Source organism: Bos indicus, chromosome 16 (genome assembly GCF_029378745.1).
Source record: "Bos indicus isolate NIAB-ARS_2022 breed Sahiwal x Tharparkar chromosome 16, NIAB-ARS_B.indTharparkar_mat_pri_1.0, whole genome shotgun sequence".
NCBI lineage: Eukaryota > Metazoa > Chordata > Mammalia > Artiodactyla > Bovidae > Bos > Bos indicus.
This window is the reverse complement of record NC_091775.1, coordinates 69,889,998-69,911,073: the sequence shown is the minus strand read 5'-3', so window position 1 is coordinate 69,911,073 and position 21,076 is coordinate 69,889,998. Positions and strand designations below refer to the sequence as shown.

Here is a 21,076-nt window from a genome sequence, read left to right as displayed (position 1 = left end):
TCTTTACCCTCTGAGCCACTGGGAAGCTCCTTCAGTGTACCCATGGTAGTTTTAATGATGGCTGTTTCAGGTGAATAGAATTATGAGAGACTTTGTGGTTTAATGTTCCTTTGACTACTCTTGATTTTCTGTTTTTATTATTGTGAACACTGCTTTAATGATCGGGGAAAACACAGTGAATAAAATATTATGTTTACTTAAGAACCAACCTTCTATTAAAACCATCCAACAGCTTGTATTGAAGTCAGTGTAACCATAAGGTTGGAGAAGTCTTAGATGGGCAGCAATACTTGGAGTTCAATAAGATATTTATCTCTCATTGCCCCTCTTTACCCAGCTATCACAAAGTTTGCTTCAAGTATCATTAACTTCAAATTTCTTAAGTCTCTTCTCTATTCTTTTTTAGATAAACTTTTTATCTTATATTGGAGTATAGATGATTAACAATGTTGTGTTAGTTTCTGGTTTATAACAAAGTGATTCAATTATACACATACATGTATCCTTTCTCAAATTCTTTTCCTATTTAGGTTGTTACATAATACAGCCTGTCCGCTCAAGAAAGAAGGAGTGAAATTTGAACTTTTTTTAAACTTTTAAATTTATTGTCTCATTTCAACCCCATTACCAGCTCTCTGGTGTTGATTTATAATCCCTATTTTACAGATGGAAAAAGTGGGATTCAATAATTTAAGCAATTCATTGATCCTGAACTTAAAATCTAATCTTGCTCCTCTTTTAACATTATTTGTCTTTATTTTTAATACTTATACTTATTTTATTTACTGTATTATCTTATTTATTATTGGGTGATAGAAAATGAGATGAATATGCATTTAATTACTAATTATAAATTAGTAATTAATGATGAGTTAGTCTGCAACTTTTTTTTTTAAGAAAAAGTGAATACATGAATTCTTTAATGTATTTAAAATCACAGCTGTATCCTTTTTTCACCAAATATTTAGACAGATGTGGGGAACCACCCTATTCTCATTTTATTCCTTTACAAAATGCTTGATGCAAAAGCCCATCACCAAACTACACCAAATTTAACTCACTAATAACAAGATTTACTGACCCCCAGATGTCCCATGAATGCCAGTGATGACATTATTGCCATGGACAACACAAGAATAAAATAACAACAACAAAAGCAGCTTTACCATCCGCCCTGTGCCAGCAAGGCTCTCACTGGAAGGTTTCCAATGCTCTCATCTTCCAAAGAAGCCAGACGTGTCCACATGGCCTCTCTGTTCAACTTTCTGTTTCCCATGAAGCATAAAGAACCATCTCCTGTTCATATGATCGTTTTGTTAATTTGATTCCCCAAGTCAGGCTGCTACCTCTGAGCCCCCAACACTTAGATAGACAAACAGGAATAGCTACTTGCAGGAATTCTTGAATTAATAATTCTAATGGCTTCAATATTTAGAAATCACTCCTTGTCAGAAATCACCCCAGGCCTCAAGCCAGGAGGTTGTCAGGACACAACCCTACAACACAGCCAAACACACTCCCGAGACTCCCTGGGCCAGCCTCTGATGTCTGCCCTCGGCACATTCCTTAGCGTGACAGGTACATGTTTTATGAAGGCTTAAAATACATATGCAAGAGACCTGGGCTTGGTAAAATAGATGAACGTTTCTAAATCACTTTATGTTGGCAGAGTGTCGTGTTTACCTCCAAGATAGGCCAACCTGATGATCTCCTGATATCGGCAGAAAAAAACACGGAGGGACCCACCCAAAAAAGGAGAAAAAAGAGAGAGAGTATCAGCATTCAACTACGGAGTCCTTAAAGAGTTTACCCCTCTCACATTTCCATGAACTTGCTAAAACACAGGGCAGGAGACATCAAGATTCGATCCCTATACTGAAAAACTAGAGAGGCTCAGAGAGAGAAAAATATTTGCTCTGTGGGCACAAGTCACATTTCTCATCCTGGGCCGGCACTTCACCTTTGGGTGTGTCACTCTGAATACCTAAGAAAGAATGCGGCTGGCTTGGTGCACATGTATCCCAGCCACTGCTAAACACAGTCCCTGCTTTTAAATACATATTTGACAGGACACGATCCATAATACAGGGATTAAAAGTACACCGTACAACAACGTGCACAGATAAACACTGTTTTTATAATGAGCAAAAACACACAAATAAATGGGGGAAAAAGTAAGTTCACCAAAATGACTGTTATCTCAGGGCCCCATGGTGATGGTATCAAGCAGAACTCTCATTTTATATTTCATATATTGTATAATCATCCATCAGTCTCTGCAGGAAATTGGTTCTAGGACCTCAACAGAGACCAAAATTCGAGGATGCTCAAGTCCTTATGTAAAACAGCACGGTGTTTGCAAAGAACCTATCTTATACTTTAATTCATCTCTAGATTACTTACAATACCTAATACAATATAAATGCTTTGGAAAGAGCTGGCCAGTCTGGCAAACTCAAGTTTTGCTTTTTGGAACTTTCTGGAACTTTCCTTTTCAAAAATATTTCTGAAATTGGTTGAACCCACATATGTGGATCCCGTGGCTACAAAGGGCCAATTGTATTTCTGAATTGTTCTAACATTTTACAACTGCCTTATTTTTATAACTAAAGATTCTTTTCAAATATACTAGCTACAGAAAATGGTACATCAGGTGCAACATCTGACAATACACCTCCTAGAAAATACTTATTTTAAGTTTTAAAGAACTTTTGAAATCTTCATTTTGCCAGACACTTGCCAGGTAAACTGTCAACAAAAAAGCTTAAAAGAAAACTGGTCTGGTTCCTCTAAAAGTCAATGTCATGAAAAAAAATTGAACAGAAAGGATTGGAGGCAGACTGCTCCAGAGTAAGAGAAATTCTGGAGTTATAAAAACAAAATGCAATGGGTGACCTTCATAAAACCGAGCTTGGAAAAAAAAATAGTTATAAAACACATAAGACATTAGGGAAATCTGAAATAGGGAGTAGAAATGAGATGATATGAATGTTTTATGGTTTTCTTCATTTTCAATAGTGGAACTGTGGTTATGTTCATCCCAGATTGCTTAGTGGTAAAAAATCTGCCTGCAATGCAGGAGACATGGGTTTGATTCCTAGGTCAGGAAGATCCCCTGGAGAAGGAAATGGCAACCCACTCCAGTATTCTTGCCTGGGAAATCTCATGAGCAGAGGAGCCTGGCAGGGTCTATGGGGTCGCAAAGAGTCAGACACAACTTAGTGACTAAACAACAACAACAACATTATATATTTAGGTGTAAAAAGTCACTCACTTAACAGAAGGAGAGAGAATTCCAAATGAGCTGAGCAGTTCTAAGATTCAAAGTTTAATCTCAGGGAACAGGACACACTCAAACCTTGGTAGGAGAACTGGATTCATCCAGAGAGGCTGAGAATGGGTGTCAATTATTTATTCTCAGTTTACTCATTCATAAAGATAAACTCAACCTCAGACTGTGCTCAGTTGCTCATTTATGTTCGACACTCTGTGACCCCATGGACTGTAGCCCACCAGGCTCCTCTGACCATGGGATTCTCCAGGCAAGAGTACTGGAGTGGCTTTATTCACCTGTAAAGATAATCTCTTCCCAGGTGTTTGTGAGGTGCCAATGAGAAAACATTTCCTGGGTGTGCTCAGTAAGTGTGGGTGTTTTCCCCTCCTATGCCCCTAGCTGTGAGCTGGGTTTGCTCAAGGATAGCAGAGCAGGTGTGTTTCAAAAGGACTTGAGGATCTTGGCACCTACTGTGGACAAAGTCTTTTAAAAGAGAAAACAGGCAGGGACTTCTCTGGTGGTCCAGTGGTGGAGACATTGCCTTCAAATGCAGGGGGTGTGGGTTAGATCCCTGGTCAGGAGACATATCCCATATGCCTTACAGCAAAAAAAAAAAAAAAAAAAAAACAAACCCAAAACATAAAAGAGAAACAGCACTGTAACAAAGTCAATAAAGACTTTTTAAATGGCCCACATCCCTCCCCCTCAAAAAAAAATTTAAAAAGAAAAAGGCAAAACAAAGAATATAAAGTTTAGCATGAAGCAATGACAATTCCATGGTGAAACCTGACCAAGTGTAAAACAAAATCACGGCCTCTCCCAGCACTGCTCTCTTGCCATCCCCCTGACTCTGACATCTAGAGCAGAAATGAACCAGCCATTAGAGGAAATGTCCCATTACCAGCCCATCCTCAGTGGGTCAGAAGACTGTCATCTCAGGCAATAACGTGTGTAGAGTGCGTGGTGTCAGCAACTGGTTTGGGGTTTGGTTTCTTTTGCTTGTTTTTTGGTAGAAGGTTGATTCTAAACTGTCTTTGGTTTTATAACTCATTTGACTGTGTCTCGGAGAAGGCAATGGCACCCCACTCCAGTTCTCTTGCCTGGAGGATCCCATGGACGGAAGAGCCTGGTAGGCTGCAGTCTGTGGGGTCGAGAGGAGTCAGACACGACTGAGCGACTTCACTTTCACTTTTCACTTTCATGCATTGGAGAAGGAAATGGCAACCCACTCCAGTGTTCTTCCCTGGAGAATCCCAGGGACAGGGGAGCCTGTGGGCTGCTGTCTATGGGGTCCACAGAGTCGGACACGACTGAAGCGACTTAGCAGCAGCAGCAGCAGCTACAGCCGTAGGCACATCCCAGTCTCTCTCACACTGAAGAATCTCCCATAGGCCTCTGGGCTCCCAAGTAGCATTCTGAAGGGAAAGATCAGTATCGGATTCAGCTCTGTGCTCCACTGTGACCTGGAAATGGAGCTCTGGCCATGGCAGGAAGCTGAATAAATATTTGTTGCTATGATGAAAGAAAGAATGAATCCAAAAAAACAGTTGAGATTTTTGAAACCAGGGCAGGACAGGCATCTCCAGATGACCTCAGGAGACTGGAGGAATCTGACTTGGGGAAGCTTAAGAGAGGCTTAAACCATGGAAAAAATGGCATGAGACATTATTTAGCTCCCTGGTACTTCTTGGGGGAAAAGTTTTACCCAGATTTCTAAAAGTTCCACTTCTCCAGCCTTTGATGTGCCATATTCCGGGTGTGGTCTTGAAGACCAGAAAGATGCCATATGCCCAGAAGCTCTCTGCAAAAACTACACCGGAACTACTGATGGGTCAGTGTTTCAGTGTGCCCGTGACTGTTGAAAGCAATTTGTTGGTATATTTGCTCTGTAAACACCCCACTCCTTTCATGTAATAGGCAACAGTAAGAGAGAACGTACAGAAAGCTTTAAAGTCACTTCTAAAACCCACTCCTGACTAATCCATCAGATTTCCCAAACCTCTAACATGTACATATCCATCTTTAACTATCAGCTGTGAATTTCTATTACTTTGTATTCTTTTTATCTGAACATATCAGTGAAAATCCTGCCAGTTAAAAACATAAAGCAAAGACAGCTTCATCATCATACAGAAAAAATTATTTGGCTGATCTAATAAATCTTTAAATATGATGGGTTAAAAGTAGAGAGATCTTTCATAATGTCAACCAAATACAGCTTACTCTTCTTTATTAAATTACCTGTACGGCGTTTAGAAAAATGAAAGACAGAAATTAAAACCCAAATCTTCAAGACGGTCATCACACTTTCTCTTGCCTTCTCATGCTGTATTACATATACTTGCCTTCTTTCCCCGCCCCACAAGATGTAAGTTCTGAAATCACTAGCAGAAGCTAACTGTTGATGAGCCGCATTCTTTGTTTACCAACAGCTTCTGGAATCTCTCCAGCATTCCATATTATCACAACTCCCAAGCACACCTCACAGAACTATGTAACCCTGGTCTGGGTGTGAGAAGGGAAAAACTGATGTAACTCACACATCCTGTGTATAAACCTGCATAAGGCACAGCTTGGTTTTGAAAAATGCTACGTCATTTTCCTAAGGGGAGTTTTAAAAAAGCATGGGGTGAGAGGGGATGAAAATGTCTTCTCTGACTCCCTCTTTGAAGAGCAGCAGGAAGGAGGGAGGGTGGGGTGAAACAGGAGATTGGGTTTGACACATAAACACTACCATGTATAAAGTAGGGAGCTAGAGGGAAGCTGCTGTATAACACAGGGAGCTCAGCCCGGTGCTCTGTGAGGACCTAGAGGGGTGGGATGGAGGGGGTGGGAGGGAGGTTCAGGGGGGAGGCGATACGTGTATACTTCTAGCTGATTCACTTCATTGTACAGCAAAACTAACACAACACTGTAAAGCAATTATACTCAAACAGAATAGCAGAAAGGAAGCTCATTTTGTTTAGTAAAAAAATCAGACTATTAGTCTCTACTATAAATTTCACATATACCCATATGTCTAATTATCTTTAGCCAAATAAAATTTTTGTGCAAGGTCTGAAATGCAAATCTCTTTCAGTTGCTAAACAACTACAACAAAAACAGAATGGCCACATTTTAAAATCCATTTATTTCTCTCCCACCAACTCACTTTCAAACATTCAGTGGTGAGATGCAAGAAGTGTGTCCAAAAATACATTTTCCAACATTCTCATGCACTCACTATGTAGTTGGCCTTTCAAGCCCTTCTTAAGCTGTATTTAGAGTGAGAAGAAAGGTTCCTACCATAGGGCCCCATCACAGGGGTGCCTCACCCATGGGAAAGGTAGCTACATGGTAACATCTCTGCAGAACATGGCTGAAAATCAGGAAACAGAGCCAAAACAGCCTTTGAGCATTCAAATATCACAGGGCCCCTAAGTCCAACAACATACAGTTTTGCTTGGGGAAACAACACTCTCACAGTTCATTCGCTCTAACTTTACATACCTTTATACAGCAGCCATGAAATTAAAAGACGCTTACTCCTTGGAAGAAAAGTTATGACCAACCTAGATAGCATATTCAAAAGCAGAGTCATTACTTTGCCAACAAAGGTCTGTCTAGTCAAGGCTATGGTTTTTCCAGTGGTCATGTATGGATGTGAGAGTTGGACTGTGAAGAAAGCTGAGAGCCGAAGAATTGATGCTTTTGAACTGTGGTGTTGGAGAAGACTCCTGAGAGTCCCTTGGACTGCAAGGAGATCCAACCAGTCCATTCTGAAGGAGATCAGCCCTGGGTGTTCTTTGGAAGGAATGATGCTAAAGCTGAAACTCCAGTACTTTGGCCACCTCATGCGAAGAGTTGACTCACTGGAAAAGACCCTGATGCTGGGAGGGATTGGGGGCAGGAGGAGAAGGGGACAACAGAGGATGAGATGACTGGATGGGATCACTGACTTGATGGATGTGAGTCTGAGTGAACTCCGAGAGTTGGTGAGGGACAGGGAGGCCTGGCGTGCTGCAATTCATGGAGTCGCAAAGACTCAGACATGACTGAGCGACTGAACTGAACTGAACTGATATAGCTAAATCCACCCCTAACAGATTCAAAAGGGATAAGGAAAAGCACCTTGGCAGGGCATAAAATCAGCAATGAGGGAGGTGACAGATAAACTGTAAAATGATACTGGTGGTAAAGAAACTGCCCGCCAGTGCAGGAGACACAGGAGGTGTAAGTTCGATCCCTGGGTTGAGAAGATCCCCTGGAGTAGGAAATGGAAGCCCACGCCAGGATTCTTGCCTGGAGAATCCCGTGGACAGAAGAGCCTGGCGGGCTCCAGTCCAGGAGGTCACAAAGAGTCAGACATGACTGAGCGTGTGCACAACAGCTGTATTGAAAACAATCTGCAGTAAAAGGGAATGATTAAATAACATCCAGTGGACTCTGGTTAAGAAGGCAGAAAATGAATATACTTTTAAACAGTCCCATTCATAGTGGTTAAAACTAACAAGAAAAAAAAAATGGTTCTTGAGAAGGTAAAGCTTCTGTTACTTGGAATCTTTTTTTTTTTTTTTTCCTTAAGCATGTGGTTCCCTTTTATTTCTGCTCTTATACTCAGAAGCAAACCAGTTCCAAAAAGTATCAGATGCTGCCATTTTTAACTGGGGAAGGGAGAAGGAGAGGGGAGGACAGGGAGATGCAGAGGAAACAGAGACCTGCAGAAGGCAACTCTGGGAAAACAAGCAGTTGACAAGGTCCCCCAAGGTCAATGTTTAAAAAAATCATTTCCCCACCCCTAACTTTGAGGATTACTGCCCTGAGGTTTCTAGAGAGACAGGCTCTTCCCACAAGAAGGACCTTAAAATGTGAAAATTTCCATTTTTCACTTAACTAAACTTTTAAGGCATTCAAAGTACCTCTTGAATATTTACCAATGAAATGATATGGTGTTTGGAATTTGCTTAAAAGGAATGGGGTGGGGGAACTCAGGGTCGGAAGGGTGGGTAGAGGTGAAGCAATACTGGCCTACTGGCCATGAGTAGACAGGTCTTAAGGGTTGGAGCCAGGCATGTCAGGGCTCAGACCACTCTCTACAGCTTTGTGCTTGCCATCTTTTCCTTATTAAGAAGCTGCTTTTTTTTTTTTTCTTTTAATAAAGAAGTATTTCTTAAGTGGTACTTTGAAAGTAACCTGGTATAACAGATAACAGTGCCTACTTTGCAAGAGGTATTTTACAGAAAAATAGGGTCAATATTTTCCCTCCAACCCAACCCCTCTTGCCCTTCCAAAGTAAACCTTACATCTAAGTAGATCAAATTGACAGTGGAGTATTTCATTTCATTTTTAAAAGATGACAGGAATAGCTCTTTTGGTAGGTAAAGTGACAAGTTGGATAAAATACAGAGAACAATCAATTGGGCATAAGATAAGGGATTCTTCTCTGTCCAACTTGCATAATCACCTGTATCAAAATACCTGACTCGGGTTTACTCCTTAAATGAGTTCTCTCTGTCTATTCATGCCAGGAATGCTTTGTCCTAAAGACTCCACCCTTCTTTGAGAGACCGTAGAATCTGCAGCTCTCAATTCCAGCTCTTTCTTCTGTCAGTGTCTACACCCACAGCATGGTGATGTGTGTCCTGGAATGTTCAAGCCAATCGCAGTCAGTGACCAGACTGGGCGATTCCTGCAAGTGTCAGAACATAAAGAAGGCAATGATGGGCGCCTCCGTGTTTAAAGGAGATTCGAGGCCAGGGGTGCCCTGCTGAGTTTTAACTCCAAAGGCCCTAGGAGATGGCGCCTCCTAACACCCCATTTCACAGGACAGGGCATCAAGGCTGCAGAGCTCAAGATCTCACCAGTTCCTAATGACACTATCTGACCTGCCACATTCTGACTCAAGGAACCATTTCTAATAAAATCCAGGAAGCAGGTTGGAAGCCATGACCTGGTGGCAGGAAAATGACAGTGACTGAAGCAAGCCACCACATTCTATCAGGAGGACTGCGGCACGCCCTCTGCAGCCTGCTGCTGCTCCCCCCAGATACATGACTCAGACACGGTGCAGGCAGACCCTGAGGCGGCTGAGCCATTTTCAGCCCTAGCATGTTCTATCCAGAGGCCACGGCAACAGGACAAGGTCGTGTTTGACCCACGGCACACCCCCCTACCCCCGAGGCCTCTTACCTAAATGGCTTTCCTCCTACAGTCCTGGTCTGTGGTCTATGCCACCCAGTGGGGTAATCCTAGCACAGGTCACACACAACCTCTTCAAAAACCAATTTCAGAAACAATCGCAAGAGCCGTCACCGAGGGTTTCCAGCCTGGTCATGTGACTCACTTGTGAAAATTAAAAAAAAAAAAAAGAAAACTGGCTGAAGGTAAACATACCTTTCACTTGCTTCACCCCCCTGGCCTTGGGATGAACACCCTGAAGGGACAAAGCTGATGAAGAGCAGGGGCTCTTCGTGAGAGGCTGCAGCAAGTGAACTCCCTCAGCCCAGTTTCCACACCTCCCTTTCCTCCGCTTCCTTCCTGCCCTGAGTTCCCTGTCCAGGGCTTTCGGATGGGAGGACTCATCTGTGTCACTTCCTCTGCAGAGGCAGCAGCCAAGCACCTCTGCCCACTCTCTCCCTCCGGGTCTGCGCCATCCAGCGCTGGCTTCCCTGGGCGCATCGCCTTGTTCCCGAGTCTCTCCAGCCCCGTCAGTGAGCCTCGCCCCGATGTGGACTCGTTTCCATGCACAAGCTACTTCAAAGCCACCTCACTTTCTCCATGTGTAACATGGGGGGTGATAAGAGTCCCAGCCCTCAGAGAGCCGTTGGAGGAATGATAGGAGTTTAGTGCCATTTGGGGGCTGGCCCAGCGCCTGGCATGTGGTCCGCCCTGCGGCTGTTCTCTCTTGCTGGCCTTGTTACTGTTATTTCACTGAATATTGCAGGAAGCCCAAGAAAACCCAGACTATCGCCAAGTCCCCAAAGAATTAAAAAACAAAAACAGTTTTCCAACAAATCAATGGTTTTGGAATGCTTAAAGTTAAGGCTATTCATCATAAGGAGGCAAAACATGAATGAAAAACAAGCAATTACTGGTCCCGCTGATGGAGAACCATGACAGGACGCCCAGTGAGTCAGGAACACAGCCAAGTGGGTTCTAAAGTATTATAATACAACCACCTCTCGGGAGCCAAGATGCTGAATCAGAGGGGAGAAAGAATGGAAACAGGTATGAACTAGTGTCAGCTGTCAGAGAGTTGCATAATCCCAACTGATGCAATCAAATGTTAATTACTAATGGGAGAAAACAAAGCTTCTACATATGGATAGATGGTCATGCGACAAGTACGTCCCTTCATGTAGGAAGACTACGTACACATATGCACCAATGCATGGCAAACCCGCCCTAACTATCCTTTCTTTTCACACACACACACACACACACACACACACACACACACACACACAGTGGGTACTTGCTAAAACGTATGTTGTACTAAGTCGTTCTGAGTGACAGTACAAAAATCTGTCTACCTCTAGCATAGCATAGTAACTTCACTGTTGTAAGAACATTTTCTTCGTGTTAGGATCAGTGACCTCAAACCTGAAGATCTGTTCAGCTGCCTGCATCTCGCAGAGCAAGTCTGGGCCTTGAGAAAGGAGACACTGCACATGGCGTGATCCTTTCCCTGCACAGGGGGTGTCTGTGCCCTCTATGGTGTGAGCCCGGTTAGGACCAGGGCAAATGTCAAGTACTTCAGTTCGCAATTGGGACTTTTAGCTCTTAAAAACTGAAAAACTTACACATATACAGTTCTAACAAATTCATATTTAACAAGTGCAGCAAAGACTATACAGAGTAAATCTCATCCAAGAGGCCCCCTTTTGCTCTGATTTATATTTTAAAATGTTAAGGATTTCAAATTTCCCTGGAAATAAACAACATCTACTGAAATCTTTGTACATAAGCAGAAAAAGAAAGAAAGAAAGAAATCCCTGGGGAAAAATGCATATCTGCTTTTCAACTAGATTGTTAGAGGGCAGGAACCAACAATGTTTTACACAACTTCTATAACCCCAAATCCTTCTGCACTGTAAGTAACACATATTCTGACTCAGCAATGCCACTTTGGGGTAACTAACTGGAAATAAAAGCAATGGATCTTAAGGTTACATGCAAGGATGCTGCAGTAAACATTATCTATAGCAGAGAGCGGGACTAAGAACAACCCCTAGTAGAGTTATGACCAAATAAATTCTGTAATTGTCACAGTATTTTTGGTATCATGCAGTTATTAATAAATTAGGAATATCTGAACCTATGAACTCAGAGCAACACTCATTAAAAATTCTAAAACTATTGGCTTCCTGGAAAAGATGATGGAAGGGGGAAAACAGCTCACCAGTCATCTTGAGCGTTTCTGCTTATACAAGCTCGGAAAAAGGTGAAGACCCTTTCCATCCATCCTCAGAGAGATGGAGGGCAAGCAGAACGTCTACTTCGTCTTTATAGCTTTTGGAATATTGTATTACACACACACAAAAATTTACTTTAAACCACTTAGTCTCTGCCTCTCCTAAATACTATACGAAGGAAATTTGGAAGCAGTCTTCCTTCAGGAGTAGTATTGTATCAGCTATCATTTATCACTTCAGCCACAGCATCATTTGAGTGATTAACTGCTATGTGCCAAAACTGAGCTAAAGACTTTTCATGCATCATATCAATTAATCATCACAATCCCAATCTACAGGTAAGACAACAGACTATACAACCTGGCCAGTCCCTAAGCAAGCAGGTGCCAGAGGCTCCCTCCAAAGTCCAGTCTTTCACCATCAGATTATATGGCAGGATGCACATTCGCCATATATGCCCTCTTGATATATATATCAATATTTAGAACACTATCTCACTAACCATATGGCTTTCAGCATCATATATAATCATCCCTTGAGTAAAAGCAAAAGGAAAAAAGTCACTTGGGATCAAGCATTCCTTTTCAAAATTAGAACTAATTAAAGCCACTTAATCACAAGGCTTCCCTTGTGGCTCAGCTGGTAAAGCATCCACCTGCAATGCAGGAGACCTGGGTTCGATCCCTGGGTTAGGAAGATCCCCTGGAAAAGGGAAAGACTCCCCACTCCAGTATTCTGGCCTGGAGAATTCCATGGACTGTATAGTCCATGGGGACACAAAGAGTCTGACAAAACTGAGCAACTTTCAAAGTCACTTAATTGTCGAACATGCGTGAGTTTTCATTCTTTTGAATTATTAGAGTTAGAAATGTCATTCTTTTTCTCCCTTTAAAACTTTTAATAATATTTAAGGTTTTGTGTTTATAAATTAATTAAAAGAAAATTGGAAATTATAGAAAATTAAAAGGAAAAAATAAAGTCACTCATAATGTCATGACTCAGATCAATATAAAACTGCCCATTTTATCCCATTCTTTTAATTAAGTATATTTTAAATTTGTTTACATAGTTGGAACTGTACAACATTGAGCTGTTTCTTTCTTTCTTTCTCACTCCTACTTTTTCTCTTTCCATATTACAGAAAATTTTTAAAAAACAAGTTTGAACTGTTACATCATATTCTATGGGAAAGATCAATATTTCTCCATTGCTGAAAGCTTTGCTCTGATTTTTTGCCATTGGTAAAGAAGATTTGCCTAGACTTCTGATCATTTTTTTACGATAGATAAGAGGGAGTGTTATAAAGTCAAAAGCTACACGTTTTTAAGTCTCAAGTCTCATTGTATAATTCTAAATCGATTCCCAAAGGACTATAAAATGCAGAAACCATGACAAATTGCTAAGACTTCCAATTCTTCACCTGTACAATGACTGAAATACCTTTGTTTCCTTAAATACTGTAATAAAAAGCTATATGATAAAACAGAAATTAAACTTGAGAGTCAAAGTATAAAGATTAAGTTAAAGCTTCCTTCCCTTACTGGATTACCATCAGCACAACTCCCCCAAAACCTGAAAAGCCTCAGAAAGGAAAATTTCAAGCCAAAAGGGAGACAGCAAAGCCCCAAAGCTCCATGTGACAAGAGGTCTGGGAAACAGAACACCTTCCAATATCCAGCCTGCAATAAATGGCATCCCCTCTCTCCAGAGCTATAGTGCTGTAACACAGCAGCAGTTCTAAGGACAGCTTTTGAGAAACGGAATATGTTGCCCTCCATCAAGAGGTAACTATGGAAATTACTTCACTTTCACTTTTCACTTTCATGCATTGGAGGAGGAAATGGCAACCCACTCCAGTGTTCTTGCCTGGAGAATCCCAGGGACGGTGGGGCATGGTGGGCTGCCGTCTATGGGGTCACACAGAGTCGGACACAACTGAAGCGACTTAGCAGCAGCAGCAGCATGGAAATTACTTGGCCTGAACATCAAATGACTGTACTTCCTTATATTTATATATCATTTCCTCAAAAACTATTATTCACTCAGCACAGACTACTGATTGTGGGAAATCCCAAAGAACAAGTAAAGACACCCTCTCTCCCTACCGAGTCGTAGGAAATCCTAGGTAAGGATAAAAACCAAGAGCAATCAATGCTCGGAGCAGCTGTAAAGAGATTAGCAAGGGCAAGAAGGAAAGGAGTAAATGAAAACGCACACCAACCATCTGGAGACTGTTTTAGGCTTTAGGATAACCTACAAAAAGTAGAAAGGGAAATGACAAAGGTTGGTGGCTCAAGAAGAGCTTCAAGGATGGACAGTTTTTTGGCTGAAGGTGACGTTCAAGCTCATTTTATTTCACATAAACATAAGACATGAGACAGAAGCAATGGAAGGTCCAAACATATACAGCACAAGAATAAAAATTAAAACACTCTGTTGATCTTACTATCACGTACAGTGTTTTGAAACTGTTCCATTTACTCAAACATTGTCATAATCACTAGTTCTCCAGAGCAGTTAAATCAAGATGGTAAATGAGTATTCTAATACTGCAGCTCAAACAAGCAAGTAGTGAAGAACGAAGAGGCCTTTCTACTACCTGCTCATGGACATTCTCACAGGAGAGTGAACTGATTTGGAAAAAATGTAATGGCACTCAGTCACAAGGTTAGAACTTTCAGATGATGGTTAAACACAACAAAGAAAAATGGCCCAGGGTGACCATATTTCAGTAACTCATTCCAACAACAATCTTCACTGTGTTGAAATTTCTTCTTTGTAAAATACCCTTAAATCTCTACTTCTAATTTTATCCACTTCTTCTTAACAGTCTTTCATCTTGAAGAGGGAAACTGTGAGCCATCATCTCTACATCACACCTTCAAATATTTAACACTTATTATGACATGCACTACTTCAGATTCCAACTTAATCTTTCCTTTCTTACCTTCTCTTTTTAGGTACTAGCTTGCTGCCCTTTATCTCTATGGTTCCCTATTAACTCTAAATTCCCCTTATCTTCTTCTAGTTGCAGAAGTGAAATGAGACAAGCTATCTTTACAACTTATCTCATTGAGATGAGCTCATGATTCAACAGAAAACACAGCACACAGAAGCAGTTTTCCCATATCTTTCAGTTCAATTCAGTTGCTTGGTTGTGTCCGACTCTTTGCAACCCCACGGACTGCAGCCCACCAGGCTTCCCTGTCCATCACTAACTCCCAGAGCTTGCTCAAACTCATGTCCATCGAGTCGGTGATGCCATCCAACCATCTCATCCCATATCTTTACTTGAAGGAAAAGATCTCTCACTAGAGGAAGACACCAAAAAATAACAAATAAACCGAGTTCTGTTTTCATTTGTACCAGATGAAGAAAAAGAATACGGCAAAGGAAAAAGAAAGTATAAAATCAGTCTGGAATACGCAGATTCAATTCCTTGCTCCATCTAGTTGCTTGAATCCAATCAGTAACTACAAATATGGAGCTAGAAGCTAGGAGATTGATGAGTTTAATTGACAAAATAAAGATGTTTATGCTCTTCTCCCAACTGAAAGATCACTTCAAACTGAGGAGAGGAACAAGACACAAATGCTAAAAGCTCCGAGCTTGATGAAAGGAGGGGATTTCAGAAACCCCCAGCAAAAAAAAAAAAAAAAAAAAAAAATGCAAATCCAGACTGGAAAAACCTGGGAGAGCGGGTTAAATTGGCTCTGCTAGCCTACCTTTGAGGGGTACAACATAGGAGGTGTTTTGTTTTGTTTGCTGGGGTGGGTAGGCTGTTTTGTTTTGCTTTGTGAGTGTGTAGGTTGTAAGTAGAGAAGATTTGAAAGTAGGGGAACTGTTTGAGCCTCTTCACAAGGAAGTGTTACTCCTCCCAGTCCAGATGGAACAGGAAGTCAGAGGGCTCCAAAAGAGATGTCTCCAGAAGGCAAGAGGGAAGAGAGGGGGTGTGAAAGTATCCGACAAGACTGGATCATGTGGAAAGTTGTATAAAAGGAGTTTCACAAAGCCATTGGAGATGTGTGGGAAGACTTGGATAATCGATTAAAGAAAAGCCAGCAAAGGGAAAGGTAAAACATTTAGTAACTCAAGGAAAAATCAAACTGTGTGTGAAAAAGCAAATGCAATCTCAACACCCTGGGCTTAGCCGTAAACATTACTTACATGTTTATATGAATAGAAAGCACTGGACTGAGTCTAACCAGACTATTCATGCTACTAATTATTCTGAAAGGACTGTGGAAAGGAAGATCCACTATAAATGAGCTCAAGCCCTTAACTCCCACAACCGTCACCGCCAGCAGCAGCAGCCAAGCTAACATTATTGAACACTTAACTGTGTTCTGTAATTTTTATTCTGAGTACTTACTAGTCAGCTCCTATCTCTCCTAGGGGTCAAGACAAAAGGCACCTTGAAGCCTCCCAGGCTGAGAAAAGAGGAACGTTTCTCCAGGAAGGAAAGGTCCCCTCGAACACCCTGAAGTCAGCTTTCGGGATTCCTTCAGTGAGAAGAGGAGCATCCCGCTTGGTTTCAGGATGTCTGTGACCGAAGAACAGGGTCTCGTTAGAGGAAGCTAGACTGGACAAAGAAGGGCCCATGGACCGTGTGCTGGGAGAAGTGGACGGGGAAAGAAATCTGAAATACAATTGACTTAGACCTCCAACTCCTGACCTCCACCATTCAGATACTACAGAGGCTAATCTAAATGCAAATACAAGTGGTTCTGCACTGAGTCTAAATCCATGAAGATGGATGACCAGGGGGCGCTGAAGACTTCCAGCCTTTATAAGTGGTGCTTCCTTGAGAACAGACGTGTACAGATGCTGGCACCACTCTGGGTCAATGAGTGAAGGTCAGTGGGTGCTGATCACTAAGTGTTCATGACCAAAAGCCAGACGTCACAGTTACCACTTACGGAGCATTTCCTCCACACTAAACTCTGTTTAGTAATATATATTATTTCCAGTACTCACGTCACCAACCTTCTACTAGGCATCATACCCATTTTATAGATAAATAAACTGAAGCTCACCAAGTTTTAAGTAACTTACCTAAGAGGGCTCATTAGCTAGCAGTGGAGCTCACATGGTCTCCACTTGGCCGTGTGGTGTCCCATCTTCCATCATGCATTGCAGTCTGAGCCTTTATTGTGACTCTTCTAGAGTTTGGAGGAATAGAGAGAAAGCAGTCTCTACCCATGGACGAGGAGCTCAGAGCTCAAGACCAGCTGACAGTGTGGAATACAGTTAATTACCACTTAAGAGAAATGCACTCTTTGAGTTCCTAGAATTAGGACAAGAGGGACAAAGCTGCTAGATGACCCAGGGTCAGGAGGAGAAGAAAGAACTGGGACTGGAGGGGCTGGAAGGCGAAAAGCCAGGCCCTCACTCCCTGAGCTCTTCTGCTCTAAACACAGGCCTGGAATTTGCCACTATGGTTCTTCCTCGGTTTCAAAAACAAAAACAGCCTCCCTGGATCCTGAAACTCCTCCTTCTAATGAACAGAGGCCAATCTTGATACTGGAGGAGTGAAAAAAATAAACCAAAATGTGGGGAAGTTCTTAGACGCTTACATGAAAATTGGCACATCCCACATTTTAGCTTTGACACTTCTCATGGAATCTGGAAAAGCTGAACCACTGTCACCAGAGGTACCAACCTTCTACCTATTCATGTTCATTTTTGCACTTTGGTCAAACTCTCCAACGCATCTTTTCATTCTACCAACCAAATAATAAATACCAGATAAAGACATAAGGTGACGGATGTGTCCGTTAACTGGATGGAAGGAACGCTTTCACAGTATACATGTATATCAAATCACTATCGTGCTCATTCTAAAAGAACATTACAGTTTTACATGTCAGTTATACCCCTAATAAAGCTGAGTTTTTAAAATCTTAATACCAAAAAAATATATATATATGGTTTTATACTCTCAAGGGTAAGTGCAGAAGTGAACACAAATTGCACTGTACCTGCTCCTCTTAAGCCAGTGTCAGTATTAAAACAAATTTAACCAATAAGGACCTACTATATAGCCCAGTGAACAATCACAATATTTTGTAAGAATCTATAAGGGAAAAGAATCTGAAAAAGAATACACACACACACACACACACACACACATATATATATATATATATACACATATATAAACTAAATCACTTTGCTGTTCACTTAAAACTGACACAGCACTATAAATCAACTACATGTAAGTGAAAGTCACTCAGTTGTGTCCGACTCTTTGTGACTGCATGGATATATACAGTCCATGGAATTCTCCAGGCCAGAATACTCGAGTGGGTAGCCATTCCCTTCTCCAGGGGATCTTCCCAACCCAGGAACTGAACCCAGGTCTCCTGCATTGCAGCTGGATTCTTTACAAAGCTGAGCCACCAGGGAAGCCAAATACACGTCAATAAAAAGATAAAATAACAAAATTAAAGTAAATTATGCCTATTTTCCAAGGCATATCCTGAAGTCACCAATTTGTGGGTAGCTCACATATGCCTAGAAAAGGAAAAAAGGAAAGAAAAGGAAAAGAAAGACCAGACAGAAAACTTACTGAGAGGTTTCAAAAACTAGCCTACAATTAAGAGAGGTGAATCAAGGACTGTGAAATCCAATTATGAAAGCAATAGGAAAAAGCAGCTCAACCAACCTACACTGTGCAGATAACAGAGGGAAAGGGTAGGAAAGCACTGTGTTGCCAGGTCGCATGCTAAACCGGGACTGGAAGGGAAACCGGCTCTGGGGGAAGGCCTCTCTCTGACCTTCCTGGGAAGAGGAGGCAGAGGAGGCCACAGGTGTGGGCTTCAGGCCACACAGTCGGCTCATCTGAGGGTAAGGGGAGAGCCCTGCAGGATGGCTTTCCCACTCCAGTCAGAGTCAGGAGAGCAAAAGGATACGAAACAGAGCTGGCACCGGAAGTCCACACCCGACACACTGAACCCATTCAGCCCAAAGGCCTTCCCTTTACAACACCACGCCGACGTGACTCTGCAAGAAAGTGAAGGCTCTGTATCCATCAAACAGCATCTAAGCCAACCTTTGAGACAGAGAGTGTTTCTCTCCAAACTTGAATTTTGTACTGACCACAGGCCACCCTCCCACTTATGAGCAAAGAGAAGTCACTAAGAGTCAAATTTGTTGTCTCTGTTGAGATTGTATTCCAGGGCAATGGCCTAACAACACATTTTTTAAAAGAAGTTTATTATTACCAACATTTATCAAGGACCTACAACATGCCAGGCACCGTGCTAGACAGCAGAGATAAAACTATTTAAAACAGACACAGCTCTGCTGTCCCGCTCACCTACCATAAAATACCTTAATCTCTAAAACAACTGTCTGTACAGAACTCGAAAGATCGAAATCATTAAAGCATCCAAGTAGGAGAGTATCACAGCTGAGCACATAAAAATCACCAAATAACGCAGCACCATTAAGTCTCATCTTTTTTCGTAATGATAGCTGCACTTGTTTACTGACAAATACCAGAACACTAAGGAACACCATTAACTGTCTCTAATTCAACTCATTTCCACTGAGCAACCCTGTGGACACCGCAGATACCAAGATGCAAACAATCTGGTTCTTGGCTTCAGGAAGCTCATAATCTAGTGGGAACGAAATCTTAAAAATCAGGGAGGGCAACAAGCATTCTCTGGAAAGAGGTTTGAGAGCTGTGTTTAATCAGAGTTTTAGAGGGACTTTCCCGGTGGCCCAGTGGCTAAGACTCTGCACTCTCAATGCAGGGGGCTCAGGTGTGATCCCTGGTCAGGGCCCTGGATCCCACGTGCCACAACTAAGAGTTTGCATGCTGCAACTAAGACCTGGCACAGCCAAATAAGTAAATAAATTTCTTTTTTCAAAAAAGAAGATTTTTGCAAAATTGACACACAGTAATATTGCTTTTTTCTCCTTACAATTTCCCCAAGTAAGCACTGACATCAGATCAGGCTCTTGACCTCTGCTATGGTGGAATGTGCTTATCAAAATGAGCCTGCTGCCACTTCACAAAATATGAAATTCACTCTCCCTCCCACTATGGCATTCAAAGTCATCTAAATTTTCCCTAGTCTTTGGTATGGCTGCTGCTCCCGAAGACTAAATAAGACTAATAAGATCTGGTCTTTGCTTTCCTTAAATATTGAGGAGGAGTTAGAGAATGATGGTGATAATGATGGTGATTAATAATTGCAGCTTCAATGAAGAGAACACTTAGAAAAATTCTAAAACCAAGCTTCAAGTCAAACATTGGGCTAAGCAGTCTTGGTTTATAGTCAATTAATGCTTATAATAGCCCTATGGGATAGCTATATTATTTATCCCCATTTTACAGATGAGGAAACTGAGGATTGAAGAGGTAGAGACTTTGCTCAAGGATACAAAGCTAGGAAGTGGCAGAGTCACATCCAACTGTCTACCCAGTATACTCTGCCCTCCCCACCTGCACCCATCACCTGTAAGGCACAGGAACCCAGCACACCCTTTCTATTTTTTTTAATTTTTTTTTTAACTTTACAATATTGTATTGGTTTTGCCATATATCAACCTGAATCCGCCACAGGTATACACGTGTTCCCCATCCTGAACCCTCCTCCCTCCTCCCTCCTCCCTCCCCGTACCATCCCTCTGGGTCGTCCCAGTGCACCAGCCCCAAGCACCCAGTATCGCCAGCACACCCTTTCTAATCGCCAAGTCTTTAAGTGCTCTGGCCTCTGAGAGGTCCTGCTTTCTTTACAACCATCACCCAGTTGATTACTACTCGTCTTTCAGGACTCATCTGGTGTCATCTTTCCAGGAAACTTTTCTAGACTGCCCCTCTCTAAGGTCTGATGTCTCTTCTCTGGATTTCCGCAGCCCTGGGCATGGGTCCTTTGTCTCACAGTACTTATTTCAACATGTCACTCAGTCCTGATCTGCTCAAGGTCATGGGCCATCTCATATTCAATTGTGGAGCTTCAGAGTTTTGTGGAGCGCTTATGTGAAGCAGGCATCAAATGAGCTGTGCTGGTTGGTTGAACTAATGATCAAGAGAGAGAAGTGAAGCTAAGGGCTTATTCCAAGACATTCTTTGGAGCCAGAAATACTCAAGTTCAAGTCCTAACTTGATCGTTTACCAACCTGACCAACTTTAGTTTTCTAAGCTTCTATCTCCTTTATAAAATGAAGGTTAACAGTAGCATACAGCTTAAAAGGCTGTTCGGAGGATTTAGATTTAACAACACAGCTCAGTACGTGGTATATAGTATGTGTTCAATAAATGTCAGCTATTAGTAGTAAACTACAAGTCAATAACCAACCCTTTAGCAGTGAAGTACTTTGGCCCTGGTACCCAGCTCCTCTCTCCCCTCCAATCTAAAGGCTCTGAGCAGATACAAAGTTGTTCCCTCTACAA

General features: G+C 41.9%; 1 protein-coding gene across 2 annotated transcripts in view; it reads right to left on the bottom strand.

The window, feature by feature from the left end:
* PTPN14 (protein tyrosine phosphatase non-receptor type 14) overlaps positions 1-21,076 on the bottom strand; it is a 190,219-nt gene that overhangs the window by 118,942 nt on the left and 50,201 nt on the right. The window contains exon 1 of one of the 2 annotated variants that reach the window (XM_070768587.1): positions 5,516-5,812. The exons of the other annotated variant lie outside the window; for it this stretch is intronic. The gene's annotated coding sequence lies outside the window, so the exon portion shown is untranslated. Of the gene's footprint in view, positions 1-5,515; positions 5,813-21,076 lie in introns of those variants that run through there. 2 annotated transcript variants of the gene reach the window in all.